The sequence below is a fragment of the Anomaloglossus baeobatrachus genome, chromosome 3, assembly GCF_048569485.1.
Source record: "Anomaloglossus baeobatrachus isolate aAnoBae1 chromosome 3, aAnoBae1.hap1, whole genome shotgun sequence".
Lineage (NCBI taxonomy): Eukaryota > Metazoa > Chordata > Amphibia > Anura > Aromobatidae > Anomaloglossus > Anomaloglossus baeobatrachus.
In genome coordinates, this window is record NC_134355.1 from 469,162,914 (window position 1) to 469,179,103 (window position 16,190).

Here is a 16,190-nt window from a genome sequence, read left to right on the forward strand (position 1 = left end):
CTCTGTTTTGCTTCTTCATCCACCCAGGAGATGTGGTATGATTAGACCATGCTCCTTTATCGTTAGACACGGCCATTACACAGTACCTAGTAAGGGCACATTTATAAGATTATCTCAGCACAGGAACATGTTTTTAAACACATTTAATTGTGAAAATTATTATTCTAAGATCTATTGATTAAATTGAACTTTGTTCATGGGAAAACCCCTTAAGGCCCTGTGCGCACTAGGCGTTTTTACCCGCGGATTTACCCGTTTTGCTGCAGAAATTTCTTGAGAAATGTTTGTAATCTTTCTGCAGACATTTCCCAGCAAAACCTATGGGAAAAAAAATAGCTGTGTGCACACTGCGTTTTTTTCTCAAGAAAATTCTTTCTGAAGATTTTCTTGAGAAAATTTCTTAAGAAAATGTGCATGTCACTTCTTTTCCGCAGGTACCTGCGGTATACCCCCGGTATTTCACTCCATTCACTGTAATGTAATTGCGAAATACCGGGGGTATACCGCAGGTAGCAAATGATGTGCGGTATACCCCCGGTATAGCCGCGATTTACCTGCGGTAAGGTTCATCACTGCCTGCGGTTTTGCAGGAAGTGATGTCATTATGACAGAAGAGGAAGCGGAGCAGAGTAAACACACACAACATACTCCCTGGATGCCGCACAGAAGCACTTCCGTGTGACCTCCGGCGGGTGCCCGTGCAGTCTGTGTCCCGCTCCAGCCCCGCAGCTGCCCGCCCTGCAGTGTCAGTGGCTGCCCGCACTGCAGGCTCAGCAGCTTCTCACCCTGCAGTGCTGGCAGCCGCGGGGATGCCGAGCGCTGCTGTCAGGAGGATAGATGAGATCATTACCTGCTGTGATGATCTCCTGCCTCCTAACGTCACCGCTGTCACTGCCGTCTATGCCCACGCCCCGAGACTGTCACTAGCGGTGACGTCACGGGCTCTCGCGATACTGCTGAGAACGCAGCGGGCATAGAAGGCAGTGACAGCGCTGATGGCAGGACTGCAGGAGATCATCACAGCAGGTAATGATCTCATCTAACCTCCTGACAGCTGTGCTCGTCATCCCCTGCAGTGACCTGGGCTGACCTATTGATGTTAACTCAGGTCACTGCATTACTCTCCCAGCCAATGGGGAACAGTCTGTTCTTCATTGACTGGGACAGTGACTATGGTATGGACCAGGATTTGATTGTTCTTGTCAATAAATTGGTGAAAGAGGGAATTTGGGGAGTATTTTTTCAAATAAAACTTTTTTTGTTGTCTATTTTTTATTTCTTACTGACTGGGTTGGTGATGTCGGGTATCTGATAGACGCTTGACATCACTAACCCCAGGGCTTGATGCCAGGTGACATTACACATCTGGCATCAACCCCATATATTACCCTGTTTGCCACAGCACCAGGGCAATGGGATGAGTTGGGGCAAAGCACCAGGATTGGCATATCTAATGGATGCGCCACTTCTGGGGTGGCTGTGGCCTGCTATTTTTAAGCTGGGGAGTGTCCAATAACAGTGGACCTCCCTAGTTTGAGAATATCAGACCCCAGCTGTCCGCTTTACCTTGGCTGGTGATCCAATTTGGGGGGGACCCCACGTTTTTTGTTTTAAATTATTTATTTAATGTAAAATAACAGCGTGGGGTGCCCTCTGTTTTGGATTACCAGCCAAGGTGAAGCTGCCAGCTGTGGTCTGCAGGCTGCAGCCGTCTGCTTTACCCTAGCTGGCTACAAAAGATGGGGGGACCTCACGTCATTTTTTTTTAATCATTTATTTATTTTTTGGCTAAATACAAGGCTAGGCACCCTTTAGTGCCACATGAAAGTCACTAAAGGGTGCCAGCTTAGAATATGCAGGGGGGTGGGACATTATATAGGTCTTTCTCATCTATCTATCTATCTATCTATCTATCTATCTATCTATCCATCTTTCCCTCTATTCATTATCTGTCTATCTATCGATTATCTATCTATTATCTATATTACTTATTGCAGTTCAGCATAAAAAAAACACAGGGACCAACCTGTGGAAAAACCGCGGCAAAACCGAGGCAAAATCGCGGCAAAAATGCATGCATTTTTCCCCCGGTTTTGGTGCGTTTTTTTACCGCAGGTGCGGTAATCTTCAACTGTCAGGAGTTTTTCAAGAAATTTTCTTGAGAAAAATCACTTTTCTAGTGCGCACATAGCCTTAACTACTTGGGATAGGACATGGTAAGAGGAGATAAATGGGAATCGAAAGTTGCTTTCAGTTTGTTAGGCATATAGAGAAAAGTATTGAACATAGAAGGACTTCAGGTCCTGTTGTTTGCAGACCTGCGCTGAAACAGTTGTTTGACAGTAGACAATAATTGAATAGGATGTTCTGAAGAAAACAAGGGCTTAGTGGCAGAAAAATTTCTTTTCTCAGGCGAGTGACAAAAGGATTCCTTATGTCAGGCAAATAGAAGTAAAAGTTTAGCCTGACCGGAGGGTTTCATAGTTTCATAGTTTCATAGTTTTTAAGGTTGAAGGGAGACTCTAAGTCCATCTAGTTCAACCCGTAGCCTAACATGTTGATCCAGAGGAAGGCAAAAAAACCCCAATGTGTCAAATAAGCTCCAATGGGGAAAAAAATTCCTTCCTGACTCCACATACGGCAATCAGACTAGTTCCCTGGATCAATACCCTGTCATAAAATCCAATATACATAACTGGTAATATATTTTTCAATTAATGCGATCAGGCTCTGCTTAAATTTTACTTGTGAATCCCTCAATACAACATCATACGGCAGAGAGCTCCATAGTCTCACTGCTCGTACAGTAAAGAATCCTCATCTGTGATTATGATTAAACATTCTTTCCTCAAGACGTAGCGGATGCCCCCGTGTTCCAGTCGCAGGCCTAGGTGTAAAGAGATCTTTGGAAGGGTCTCTGTACTGTCCCCTCATATATTTATACATTGTGATTAGATCCCCCTAAGCCTTTGTTTTTCCTAACTAACTAACCCCAAGTTTAATAACCTGTCTTGGTATTGCAGCCCACCCATTCCTCTAATAATCTTGGTCGCTCTTCTATCTACCTGTAAGATTATGCTATTTATAACCTTCTATACTTTTGCTAACAAGAAATGCATCCATTCCTCTCTTAAACTCATTCAGTGAGTTGGCCATCACCACTTCCTCAGGAAGAGAGTTCCAGAGCCTCACTGCTCTTACCGTGAAGAACCCTCTTCTATGCTGATGTAGGAATTTTCTTTCCTCCAATCGAAAAGAATGCCCCCTTGTTCTTGTCATAGTCCTTGGTACAAACAGATCATGGGAGAGATCTCTATATGGCCCTCTGATATATTTGTACATATTTATTAGGTCTCCCCTAAGTCTTCTCTTTTCTAGAGTAAATAGACCTAATTTTGATAACCTTTCCGTGTATTGTAATGCACCCATTCCATTTATTATTTTAGTAGCCCGCCTCTGAACCCTTTCAAGTTCAGTAATGTCTTTCTTCAGCACCGGCGCCCAAAATTGCACACAATACTCCAAGTGTGGTCTGACTAGTGATTTGTACAGAGGGAGAATGATGTTTTCATCTCGTGCCCCCAGACCTCTTCTAATGCATCCCATCACCCTATTTGCTTTGGTGGCTGCTGCCTGACACTGGGCACTCCAATTTAGATTCTTATTCACTAAGATGCCTAAGTCTTTTTCCATGTCTGATTTCCCCAGCAGTTTCCCATTTAGTAAGTAATCGTAGCATCTGTTTCTCCTTCCCATGTGCATAACCTTACACTTATCTGTGTTAAACCTCATTTGCCATTTTTCAGCCCAATTCTCCAATTTACTCAAGTCCATCTGTAGTTGCAAACTGTCCTCCTTTGTGTTAACTACCTTACATAGTTTTGTATCATCTGCAAATACTGATATTTTACTCTGTAAACCATCCACCAGATCATTAATAAATATATTAAATAGTAGGGGGCCCAATACAGACACCTGTGGCACCCCACTAGTAACCCTGGCCCAATCTGAGTATGCACCATTAATAACCACTCTTTGTTTTCTACCACTAAGCCAGCTACCTACCCATCTACACACATTTTCCCCGAGCCCAAGCTTTCTCATTTTACTTAGCAGTCTTTTATGTGGGACAGTGTCAAATGCTTTACCGAAGTCGAGATAAATGACATCCAATGCTTCTCCTCGGTCCATGTGAGAGCTTACATCCTCATAGAAGCTGATCAGGTTAGTTTGACAGGAGCGATCCTTCATAAATCCATGTTGATATGGAGTTAAACAGTTATTAACATTGAGACATTCCATAATAGTATCCCTTAAAAACCCTTCAAACATTTTACCCACAACAGATGTTAAGCTTACCGGCCTATAGTTTCCAGGTTCCCTTTTGCACCCTTTTTTGAATATTGGTACCACATTTGCTAGCCGCCAATCCAGTGGAACAGACCCAGTTTCTATAGAGTCTTTAAATAAAAGGAATAGAGGCCTGTCTATCACATTACTTAACTCCCTTAATACCCGAGGGTGAATGCCATCAGGGCCTGGTGATTTGTCAATTTTAATGTTACTAAGTCGGTTCTGCACTTCTTCCTGGGTTAGGCAGGTCATATTTAATGGGGCATTTACATGATCACTCTGCATTTGCCCTGGCATATGCTTTTCCTGTGTGAACACAGTTGAGAAAAAAGTATTTAAAACATTTGCTTTTCCCACATCGCTTTCTATGATTTTACCCTCATAGAGCTGAAGATGCCCAGGCTGGGACACGTATTCTCATATGGAGACCTGCAGATGCAGTGGAATACCAAGGAGCATATTCGTAATTGACTTTGAGAATAGTAGTTAGGAAGAGTTGTAGCAATACATTACAGCAAGTGAGGTCATTACTAATCAACTAGAAGTTGAGAATTGCTGTGAAGGGCCATAGTGACACACCTCAACTCATTCAGCCCTCTCAGGGAAAGAAGGAGATTCCCATAGTGGTTTGCTAGTCTATTAGAACATGTATTATTGAAGTGTGGTTTACTGGAGTAATCTAATGTACCACCATGTGTAACCATGAAGTTCTCTGGAATGTACAGAAGATGTATTCACTATGTATACACTAATTTGCTCAATAAAGAAAAGTTTATTTATAGACTCTGTTTTCCCTCACTTATCTCTACCGCCTCATGTCTTGGCCTATCATGTCAAGCGGTAAAGTGCACACCCTCAGCCAGGACCCCTCTGTGTCAGTAGCGCGGTGAGGCACAGATTTTGCCATCAGCCCCCTTACCCATTACATATGTTCTGTTAACCTAATAAGCATGGGGAATACCAGCCAAATTTGGAATTCAATAGGAGCTGTATTAATAGAATAATAGAATCTTAGAGTTGGAAGAGACCTCCAGGATCATAGTGTCCAACCCCTTGCTCAATGCAGGATTAACTAAATCATCTTAGACAGATGCCTATCCAGCCTCTGTTTGAAGACTTCCATTAAAAGAGAACTCACCACCTCTCATGGCAGCCTTTTCCCCTTATTGATGACCCTCATTGTCAATTTTTTTTTCTATTATCTAATCTGTATCTTCTCCCTTTCAGTTTCATTCCATAGCTTCTTATGTTTCCATGTGCAAAAGAGCATCAGGATGATCCCTCTACACTGCGACATCCCTTAAGTTATTTGTAGACAGATATTAAGTCTCCTCTTAGCCTTCTTTTTTTGTAAACTACAAATTCCCAGATCGTTTAACCGTTCCTTGTAGGACATAATTTGAAGTCCGTTAACCATCCTGGTAGCTCTTCTCTGAACTTGCTCAAATTTTTCAATATTTTTTTTTAAAATGTGGTGCCCAGAACTGGACACAGTATTTCAGATGAGATCTGACCAAAGGAGTAGAGCGGATAATGACGTCTTGTGATGTAGACTCTATGCTAATCTTTTTTTTTTTTTAAGCCGTCTTTATTGAAAAAATAACAAGTTACACAGACATATCCACGATAAAATAAAATAAAACAAAAGGAAATACAGTTTGTCAGTGGTACAACAAAAAAAGGGAGATTAGATGGCATATTTTAAGTATAAGTATAAACCAAGAAAATTGGGAAAAATTCTCACTCTTCAAATTGGATGTGCAAACATATATTGCCACTCTTTGAGTATGATCACTAAGGCAGATACAAATCCACCTAACCATAACCTTGTCAATCCCATACTTGGTAATGTTTTCAATGAGGATAGTGTGAGATACTTTATCAAATGATATAAGTAGTGTATGCTAGCTCACTATTCAGTTAGTGCTCAGAAGAACAAACAATTGTTTTGAGTATTTATCTTTGGCACTCAAAGTGATATGCATATAGTCAAGTAGATGAGTTATATGTGCAATAAAAGTAATAAGAGTTTTATAGCTCACCACAGCGTGACCACATCCGCACCAACGACATATTCTACAACACCTGCATGCTCATGACTTGACAAAGGCTCGGATAGGTTGAATCGTTGTATAAGTTTTGTAGAGAATTTTCTCTGTTTAAAAAGAAATAAGAAAAAAGCAAAAGTAATAAAATTATACTGAAGCAGTAACAAATGCCTGAGTTATAATTTTCTTTATTGCATATATGACCCATCTACTTGAATATATACATACTTTAACAAATGCTGTACTGAAGTCGAGATATATTATATCTACCGCATTTCATTGTTCCACCCAGTCAGTGATCCCATCATATAAGGAAATTAGTTTAGTCTGGCATGACTTGTTTGCTACAAACCCATGCTGGCTCAATTTAATTACTGTATTCTTATCCAAGTACTAACATATATGTTGTTTAATAATTTCCTAATCTTCCTTCCTGTTTTGAAGATATGGACAACACTCGCACGTCTCCAATCTTCTGGGACTTGTGTTTTTCAGGAATTTTCAAAGGCTTTGGTTATTGGTTTTGCAATTTCTTCTGCTATCTCTTTCAGTACCCTAAGGTGTAATTTATTTGGATCAGGAGATTTAAATGAATTTAAATTATCCAAGTGTTCTCTCACCATCTCTTTGTTTATAGATAGTGTGCATTATTTTATTCCTTCTATAGTACAGTAAAGATTAATTGATGTCACATTTGTTTTCTCAAAGAATACAGATGCAAAATAGGAATTGAAAAGTTTGGCCTTCTCAACATTACTTTTGACTAGAGATGAGCGAACCGGTCGTGGTTCGGCTCGAGTTCAGTTCGTCGAACGGAGGTCTCGTTCGAGTTCAGTTAGTCGAACGTTCGACGAACCGAACTCGAACCACATAGGAAACAATGCCAGGCAATCACAAACACATAAAAACACCTAGAAAACACCCTCAAAGGTGTCCAAAAGGTGACAAACAACTCACAACACAACACAAACACATGGGAAAGTGACAAGGACATATACTCATGCGAAAACAAAAGAGCTGGACAAGGAAAAAGAGGAGGAGACACAGATATAGGCATGGCACGCCCTTCTAAAATCATGTAAAACACAGCAAGGTGACTCCAAGCGGAGTCTCCCTTTTTTCCAAAAATTGGGCCACACACACACCCACCCCTTCAGTGGCAGCACTTGTGCCCCAGTTGTACACTTCACAGCTAGATTTGCATCAAGCACATTCAAAAATATGCCATACTTAACCGTACCCAGGATGACCCCGGGGTAGGTAGCAAAGTCTTTCCTGATCCCAGCTCTGTTCATCTTGGATCATTTTTAAAAACAATGTAAGCAAGGGTTACTCCAAGTGGAGTCTCCCTTTTTTTCCAAAAATTGGGCCCCACACACACCCACCCCTTCAGTGGCAGCAGTTGTGCCCCAGTTGTACACTTCACAGGTAGATTCAAGCACATTCAAAAATACGCCATTCTTAACCGTCACCAGGATGACCCCGGGGTAGGTAGCAAAGTCTTTGCTGAACCATGACTTGTTCATCTTGGCTCCTTTTTAAAAACATGGCAAGCAAGGGTTACTCCAAGCGGAAAATGGTAGAAATTTCAGCTCACCCATATGCAGTCTTCAAGGCGAAGGTGGATGCCCGCAATCCCCGGACAGGCCGGTCCGTAATTCAGAATAGATGTAGAAAAGAAGCGTATGGGACTCAGCACCAATGCGGTAATAATAAAACTTGGAACTTTATTCGGAATATTTTAAAAGAAAAGTACACAGGTCATCAAAAAAATCGCCATGCGATTTGCCAAGCGGCTTTACGCGTTTCGGACAAACAAGGGGAAATTAAAACCAGTCCTTAGTCATAAGGGCTTATGACTAAGGACTGGTTTTAATTTACCAGTGTACTTTTCTTTTAAAAAATTCCGAATAAAGTTTCAAGTTTTATTATTACCGCATTGGTGCTGAGTCCCATACGCTTCTTTTCTACACTTACTCCAAGCAGAGTCTCCCTTTTTTCCAAAAAATGGGCCACACACACCCCTTCAGTGGCAGCACTTGTGCCCCAGTTTTACACTTCACAGGTAAATTTGCATCAAGCACATTCAAAAATACGCCATTCTTAACCGTCCCCAGGATGACACCGGGGTAGGTAGCAAAGTCTTTGCTGAACCATGACTTGTTCATCTTGGCTCCTTTTAAAAAACACAGCAAGCAAGGGTTACTCCAAGCGGAGTCTCCCTTTTTTCCAAAAATTGGGCCACACGCACACCCCTTCAGTGGCAGCACTTGTGCCTCAGTTGTACATTTCACAGGTAGATTTGCATCGAGCACATTCAAAAATACGCCATTCTTAACCGTCCCCAGGATGACACCGGGGTAGGTAGCAAAGTCTTTGCTGAACCATGACTTGTTCATCTTGGCTCCTTTTTAAAAACACGGCAAGCAAGGGTTACTCCAAGCGGAGTCTCCCTTTTTTCCAAAAATTGGGCCACACACACACCCCTTCAGTGGCAGCACTTGTGCCTCAGTTGTACATTTCACAGGTAGATTTGCATCAAGCACATTCAAAAATACGCCATTCTTAACCGTCCCCAGGATGACACCGGGGTAGGTAGCAAAGTCTTTGCTGAACCATGACTTGTTCATCTTGGCTCCTTTTAAAAAACACAGCAAGCAAGGGTTACTCAAAGCGGAGTCTCCCTTTTTTCCAAAAATTGGGCCACACACACCCCTTCAGTGGCAGCACTTGTGCCTCAGTTGTACATTTCACAGGTAGATTTGCATCAAGCACATTCAAAAATACGCCATACTTAACCGTCCCTAGGATGACACCGGGGTAGGTAGCAAAGTCTTTCCTGATCCCAGCTCTGTTCATCTTGGATCATTTTTAAAAACAATGTAAGCAAGGGTTACTCCAAGTGGAGTCTCCCTTTTTTTCCAAAAATTGGGCCCCACACACACCCACCCCTTCAGTGGCAGCAGTTGTGCCCCAGTTGTACACTTCACAGGTAGATTTGCATCAAGCACATTCAAAAGTACTCCATACTTAACCGTTCCCAGGATGACCCCGGGGTAGGTAGCAAAGTCTTTGCTGAACCATGACTTGTTCATCTTGGCTCCTTTTAAAAAACACAGCAAGCAAGGGTTACTCCAAGCGGAATCTCCCTTTTTTCCAAAAATTTGGCCACACACACACCCCTTCAGTGGCAGCACTTGTGCCTCAGTTGTACATTTCACAGGTAGATTTGCATCAAGCACATTCAAAAATACGCCATACTTAACCGTCCCCAGGATGACACCGGGGTAGGTAGCAAAGTCTTTCCTGATCCCAGCTCTGTTCATCTTGGATCATTTTAAAAACAATGTAAGCAAGGGTTACTCCAAGTGGAGTCTCCCTTTTTTTCCAAAAATTGGGCCCCACACACACCCACCCCTTCAGTGGCAGCACTTGTGCCCTAGTTGCAAACAGGATGTTTTGATTTGCTTCAAGCACATTCCAAATCCACAAGCATTTACTCTCCCCAGGATGACATAGGGGTAGTAAATTCCTTGTGGATCTATGACTTGTTCATATTGATGAACGTTAGTCTGTCCACATTGTCACTGGACAGACGCGTGCGCTTATCTGTCAGCACACACCCAGCAGCACTGAAGACACATTCAGAGACAACGCTGGCAGCTGGACACTACAAAATCTCCAAGTCGTAAGTTGAGAGCTCTGGTCATTTTTCAAGATTTGAAGCCCAAAATGAGCAAGGCTCCATTTGCAAAGTCATGGCATCAATGTTCATTTGGAGATACTCCTGTATCATCCTCTCCAGCCGTTGACTATGTGTCAGACTTGTTGTCTCTGGTGGCCTTGCAAGGGGCGGTCTAAAAAAATTATGAAAAGATTCAATAAAATTGCTGTTACCAGCACCAGATACGGTGCTACTGGTACAGGTAGACTGTTGAAGATGACGAGACCATCCCATGTTTGTCAAGTTAAAACTGGGAGATTCACTCCCTGCACCTGCACGGTTGTTTGGTGGAAAAGCCGAGCTAAGATCGAGTAACAGCTTCTGCTGATACTCCTGCATACGTGCGTCCCTTTCTATGGCTGGATTTATGTCACAAAATTTGGACTTGTACAGGGGATCTAATAGTGTGGCAAGCCAGTAGTCATCATCACTTCTAATTTTGACAATACGAGGGTCATGTTGGAGGTAGTGCAGCAAGAAGGCGCTCATGTGTCTTGCGCAGCCATGCGGACCAAGTCCACGCTGTGTTAGTGGCATAGAGGTGCTAACCTTTCTTTCTTCCTCTGACATCTCCCCCCAACCTCTTTCAACTGAAATTTGACCAAGGTCTCCCTCATCCGCTGAGTCTTCCATGTCCATGGACAGTTCGTCCTCCATTTCTTCATGTTCTCCTGCACCTTCCTCAACATTTCGCCTGCTACCATGCGCCCTTGTTGATCCCTGTCCCCCATGGTCCCATGCCTGCCGCGTTGGTGATGATGAACATCTGGACCTTGGTGATGTTGTTGTGTCTTGCGCATATGAATCCTCCTGTAGTTCCTCCCCTTCCTGTTGTCTCACCCTCTGACTCCGAATAGTGTTTAGCGTGTGCTCCAGCATGTAAATGACTGGAATTGTCATGCTGATAATGGCATTGTCAGCGCTAAACATATTCGTCGCCATGTCGAAACTGTGCAGAAGGGTGCATAGGTCCTTGATCTGAGACCACTCTATCAGGGTGATCTGCCCCACCTCTGCATCTCGTTGGCCCAGGCTATACGTCATGACGTATTGCACCAGGGCTTGGCGGTGCTGCCACAGCCGCTGTAACATGTGGAGATTCGAATTCCAGCGTGTCAGCACATCACATTTCAGGCGATGAACCGGCAGGCCGAAAGACTTCTGGAGCGATGCAAGTCGCTCAGCTGCGGCAGTTGAACGGCGGAAGTGAGCAGACAATTTTCGTGCCCTGATCAGAAGGCCATCTAGGCCCGGATAGTGTGTTAAAAATTGCTGGACAACAAGGTTCAACACGTGAGCCATACAAGGCACGTGTGTCACCTTGCCCAGGCGAAGGGCCGCAACCAGGTTTGCAGCATTGTTGCACACGGCCTTACCAGGCTGCAGGTTGAGTGGAGACAACCATTTATTAAACTCAGTCTCCAGAGCTGCCCACAACTCAGCCGCTGTGTGACTCCTATTTCCAAGACATGTCAAGCTAAAGACCACCTGATGCCGTTGCGCTCTGCTGCCAGCATAGTAATGAGGGGTGCGTGATTCCTTCTGCGCAGTGCAAACGCTGGTGGCCTGACCAGGCAGGCTTGGGGCGGAGGTGGAGGACCCAGATGAGGTGGAGGAGGCAGAAGCTGTGGCGGAACTTGGACAGACAGAGGATTGACACACAAGTCGTGGGGACGGCAAGACATGTGCAGCAGACCCTTCACCATCTATCACCATAGTTACCCAGTGCCCAGTCAGCGACATGTAACGTCCCTGTCCATGCTTACTGGTGCAAGTATCGGTGGTGAAATGGACCCGTTGACACACAGAGTTTCTCAAGGAAGCGGTGATGTTGTGTGTGCGACATGCTGGTGTAGCGCGGGCACACCTTTCTTAGAGAAGTAGTGGCGACTGGGCATCTGGTACTGGGGCACAGCGACAGACATAAGGTCTCTAAAATCCTGTGTGTCCACCAGGCGGAAAGGCAGCATTTTGGTAGCCAAGAGCTTACAGAGGGATAAAGTCAACCTCTTAGCTTTGTCATGGGTTGCAGGAAATGGCCTTTTATTTGTCCACATCTGAGGGACAGAGATCTGGCTGCTGTGTGTAGACGGTGTTGAGTAGGGTGTCCCTGGAAAAATGCAGCTTTGTGAGGAAAGTGCAGGCGTAGACATGATGTCGTCTTCATCCAACGTTGGTGCTATCGAAGTCTGAGAGAGCTGTACACACGTACTTGTTTCCCCTTCCAAACCAACTGATGACCTACCAAGCAAACTGCCTGTTGCGGTTACAGTGGTGGAAGTTGTGCGTGGAAAACCAGGTGTGACAGCTGTCCCCACAGTCCTAGAAGATGAAGAGCGCGCGGATACACTGGAAGGGGCAGGTGGTGGATGGTTTGCTCCGCTAGGCCGCATTGCAGCACGGTGAGCTTCCCACTGGGACATATGATATTTATTCATGTGACGATTCATAGAAGAAGTTGTCAAACTGCTGAGGTTTTGCCCTCTACTAACAGAATCATGACAAATTTTACAGATCACATAATTTGGGCGATCTTTTGCTATGTCAAAAAAGGACCAGGCTAGGCAAGGCTTAGAGGGAATGCGACCTGCTGATCCACCCCGACTAGTGCTCAGAGGCACAGTGGTGGCTGAGGATGCAGTTGTAGACGTGCTACCAGAACTCCGACTCTGTCCAGGAAGGCATAAGGTAACTTCGTCGTCGGTTGCATCCTCCTCCACCGTCTCTGTTGACCTCCTCGAGGGCCTGACTATGGGTTCACAGTAGGTGGGATCTAGAACTTCCTAAACAATTGTTGTGTTTGCACTCCCCTCACCCTCAGACCGAGCCTCTTCTTTCCCTGACCGAATATTTAGCTTGTCATCCCAATCTGGTATCTGCGTTTCATCGTCATCAGTATGTTCTTCATTGTCTATTACCACAGGTGTTTCAGTTTGTGAATAAGGGTCAACATTAAGCTCAGAAACTTGGTCATCACGGCCTGAATCTGAGTCACAAAGGTTCTGGGCATCACTGCAGACCATTTCCTGGTCTGTACTCACTGTAGCTTGGGAGCAGACCTCTGATTCCCAGGCTATAGTGTGACTGAACAGCTCTGCAGACTCAGCAATCTCAGTTCCACCATACTGTGCAGGGCGGATGGAGACTTCAGAGCTGTGAGAATGCAAGTGTGATTGGGCTGACAGCTCAGAGGACTGGTGTTTTTTGGATGCGGTAGTTGAGGTGGCGAAGAGGGCACTTGTTGGACCACTTGAGATCCATTCAAGCATTTTCCTTTTTTGGCCATAATCTACCTTTGTTCCAGGTGTTCGTGTCCGTAAAACAGGGAGCACATCAAATTGTCCACGGTAAGTAGTAGACATCTTACTTTTGCTGGAAGATGGTCTATCTTCAGCAGATGTTAATGGAGCTTTGCCACCTTCCCCACAGAAAAACCCTTTTTTTCCTTTTCCAACACGCCTCTTCCCCTTTCCACCAGCATCTGTCATTTTGCCACTCATTTTGATTGCGACAATATTGTGCACTTAAAATGTGGTAGTAAAAATTGAGAGGTGGTGTAGATTTCAGCGGTGGTCTAGCTTTATTAACAGCAGAATAAACAACAATAATTATCCCTGACAATGCAACTACGGCCCTTAAACTGGCAGCAGTGTTTGCTAGTATAATGGTTTAGTAACAATGAGTTTGAGTGTGCAATGCAGGCAGACGTGCTGCAAATATCTTTCCACTAGTGGGACAATACAGAAGTCCAACAGCCACGTTTAGGATGCAACTAAGTTTCCTCAGTGTTTGCTAGTATAATGGCTTAGTAACAATGAGTTTGAGTGTGCAATGCAGGCAGACGTGCTGCAAATATCTTTTCTCTAGTGGGACAATACAGAAGTCCAACAGCCACGTTTAGGATGCCACCAAGTTTCCTCAGTGTTTGCTAGTATAATGGCTTAGTAACAATGAGTTTGAGTGTGCAATGCAGGCAGACGTGCTGCAAATATCTTTGCACTAGTGGGACAATACAGAAGTCCAACAGCCATGTTTAGGATGCCACTAAGTTTCCTCAGTGTTTGCTAGTATAATGGCTTAGTAACAATGAGTTAGAGTGTGCAATGCAGGCAGACGTGCTGCAAATATCTTTGCACTAGTGGGACAATACAGAAGTCCAACAGCCACTTTTAGTATGACACTAAGTTTCCTCAGTGTTTGCTAGTATAATGGCTTAGTAACAATGAGTTTGAGTGTGCAATGCAGGCAGACGTGCTGCAAATAACTTTGCACTAGTGGGACAATACAGAAGTCCAACAGCCACTTTTAGGATGCCACTAAGTTTCCTCAGTGTTTGCTAGTATAATGGCTTAGTAACAATGAGTTTGAGTGTGCAATGCAGGCAGACGTGCTGCAAATATCTTTGCTCTAGTGGGACAATACAGAAGTCCAACAGCCACGTTTAGGATGCCACCAAGTTTCCTCAGTGTTTGCTAGTATAATGGCTTAGTAACAATGAGTTTGAGTGTGCAATGCAGGCAGACGTGCTGCAAATATCTTTTCACTAGTGGGACAATACAGAAGTCCAACAGCCACTTTTAGGATGCCACTAAGTTTCCTCAGTGTTTGCTAGTATAATGGCTTAGTAACAATGAGTTTGAGTGTGCAATGCAGGCAGACGTGCTGCAAATATCTTTTCTCTAGTGGGACAATACAGAAGTCCAACAGCCACGTTTAGGATGCCACCAAGTTTCCTCAGTGTTTGCTAGTATAATGGCTTAGTAACAATGAGTTTGAGTGTGCAATGCAGGCAGACGTGCTGCAAATATCTTTGCACTAGTGGGACAATACAGAAGTCCAACAGCCATGTTTAGGATGCCACTAAGTTTCCTCAGTGTTTGCTAGTATAATGGCTTAGTAACAATGAGTTAGAGTGTGCAATGCAGGCAGACGTGCTGCAAATATCTTTGCACTAGTGGGACAATACAGAAGTCCAACAGCCACTTTTAGTATGACACTAAGTTTCCTCAGTGTTTGCTAGTATAATGGCTTAGTAACAATGAGTTTGAGTGTGCAATGCAGGCAGACGTGCTGCAAATAACTTTGCACTAGTGGGACAATACAGAAGTCCAACAGCCACTTTTAGGATGCCACCAAGTTTCCTCAGTGTTTGCTAGTATAATGGCTTAGTAACAATGAGTTTGAGTGTGCAAAGCAGGCAGACGTGCTGCAAATATCTTTGCACTAGTGGGACAATACAGAAGTCCAACAACCACGTTTAGGATGCCACTAGGTTTCCTCAGTGTTTGCTAGTATAATGGCTTAGTAACAATGAGTTTGAGTGTGCAATGCAGGCAGACGTGCTGCAAATATCTTTGCACTAGTGGGACAATACAGAAGTCCAACAGCCACTTTTAGGATGCCACTAAGTTTCCTCAGTGTTTGCTAGTATAATGGCTTAGTAACAATGAGTTTGAGTGTGCAATGCAGGCAGACGTGCTGCAAATATCTTTGCACAAGTGGGACAATACAGAAGTCCAACAGCCACGTGTAGGATGCCACTAAGTTTCCTCAGTGTTTGCTAGTATAATGACTTAGTAACAATGAGTTTGAGTGTGCAATGCAGGCAGACGTGCTGCAAATATCGTTGCACTAGTGGGACAATACAGAAGTCCAACAGCCACTTTTAGGATGCCACTAAGTTTCCTCAGTGTTTGCTAGTATAATGGCTTAGTAACAATGAGTTTGAGTGTGCAATGCAGGCAGACGTGCTGCAAATATCTTTGCACTAGTGGGACAATACAGAAGTCCAACAGCCACGTTTAGGATGCCACTAAGTTTCCTCAGTGTTTGCTAGTATAATGGCTTAGTAACAATGAGTTTGAGTGTGCAATGCAGGCAGACGTGCTGCAAATATCTTTGCACTAGTGGGACAATACAGAGGTCCAACAGCCACATTTAGGATGCCACTAAGTTTCCTCAGTGTTTGCTAGTATAATGGCTTAGTAACAATGAGTTTGAGTGTGCAATGCAGGCAGATGTGCTGCAAATATCTTTGCACTAGTGGGATAATACAGAAGTCCAAC

At 43.9% G+C, this 16,190-nt stretch overlaps 1 protein-coding gene across 4 annotated transcripts in view; it reads right to left on the reverse strand.

The window, feature by feature from the left end:
- SOX2 (SRY-box transcription factor 2) overlaps positions 1–16,190 on the reverse strand; it is a 1,239,357-nt gene that overhangs the window by 342,210 nt on the left and 880,957 nt on the right. For all 4 annotated transcript variants that reach the window (XR_012751674.1, XR_012751671.1, XR_012751669.1 and 1 more), the window contains one exon: positions 6,396–6,508. The gene's annotated coding sequence lies outside the window, so the exon portion shown is untranslated. The remainder of the gene's footprint in view (positions 1–6,395; positions 6,509–16,190) is intronic.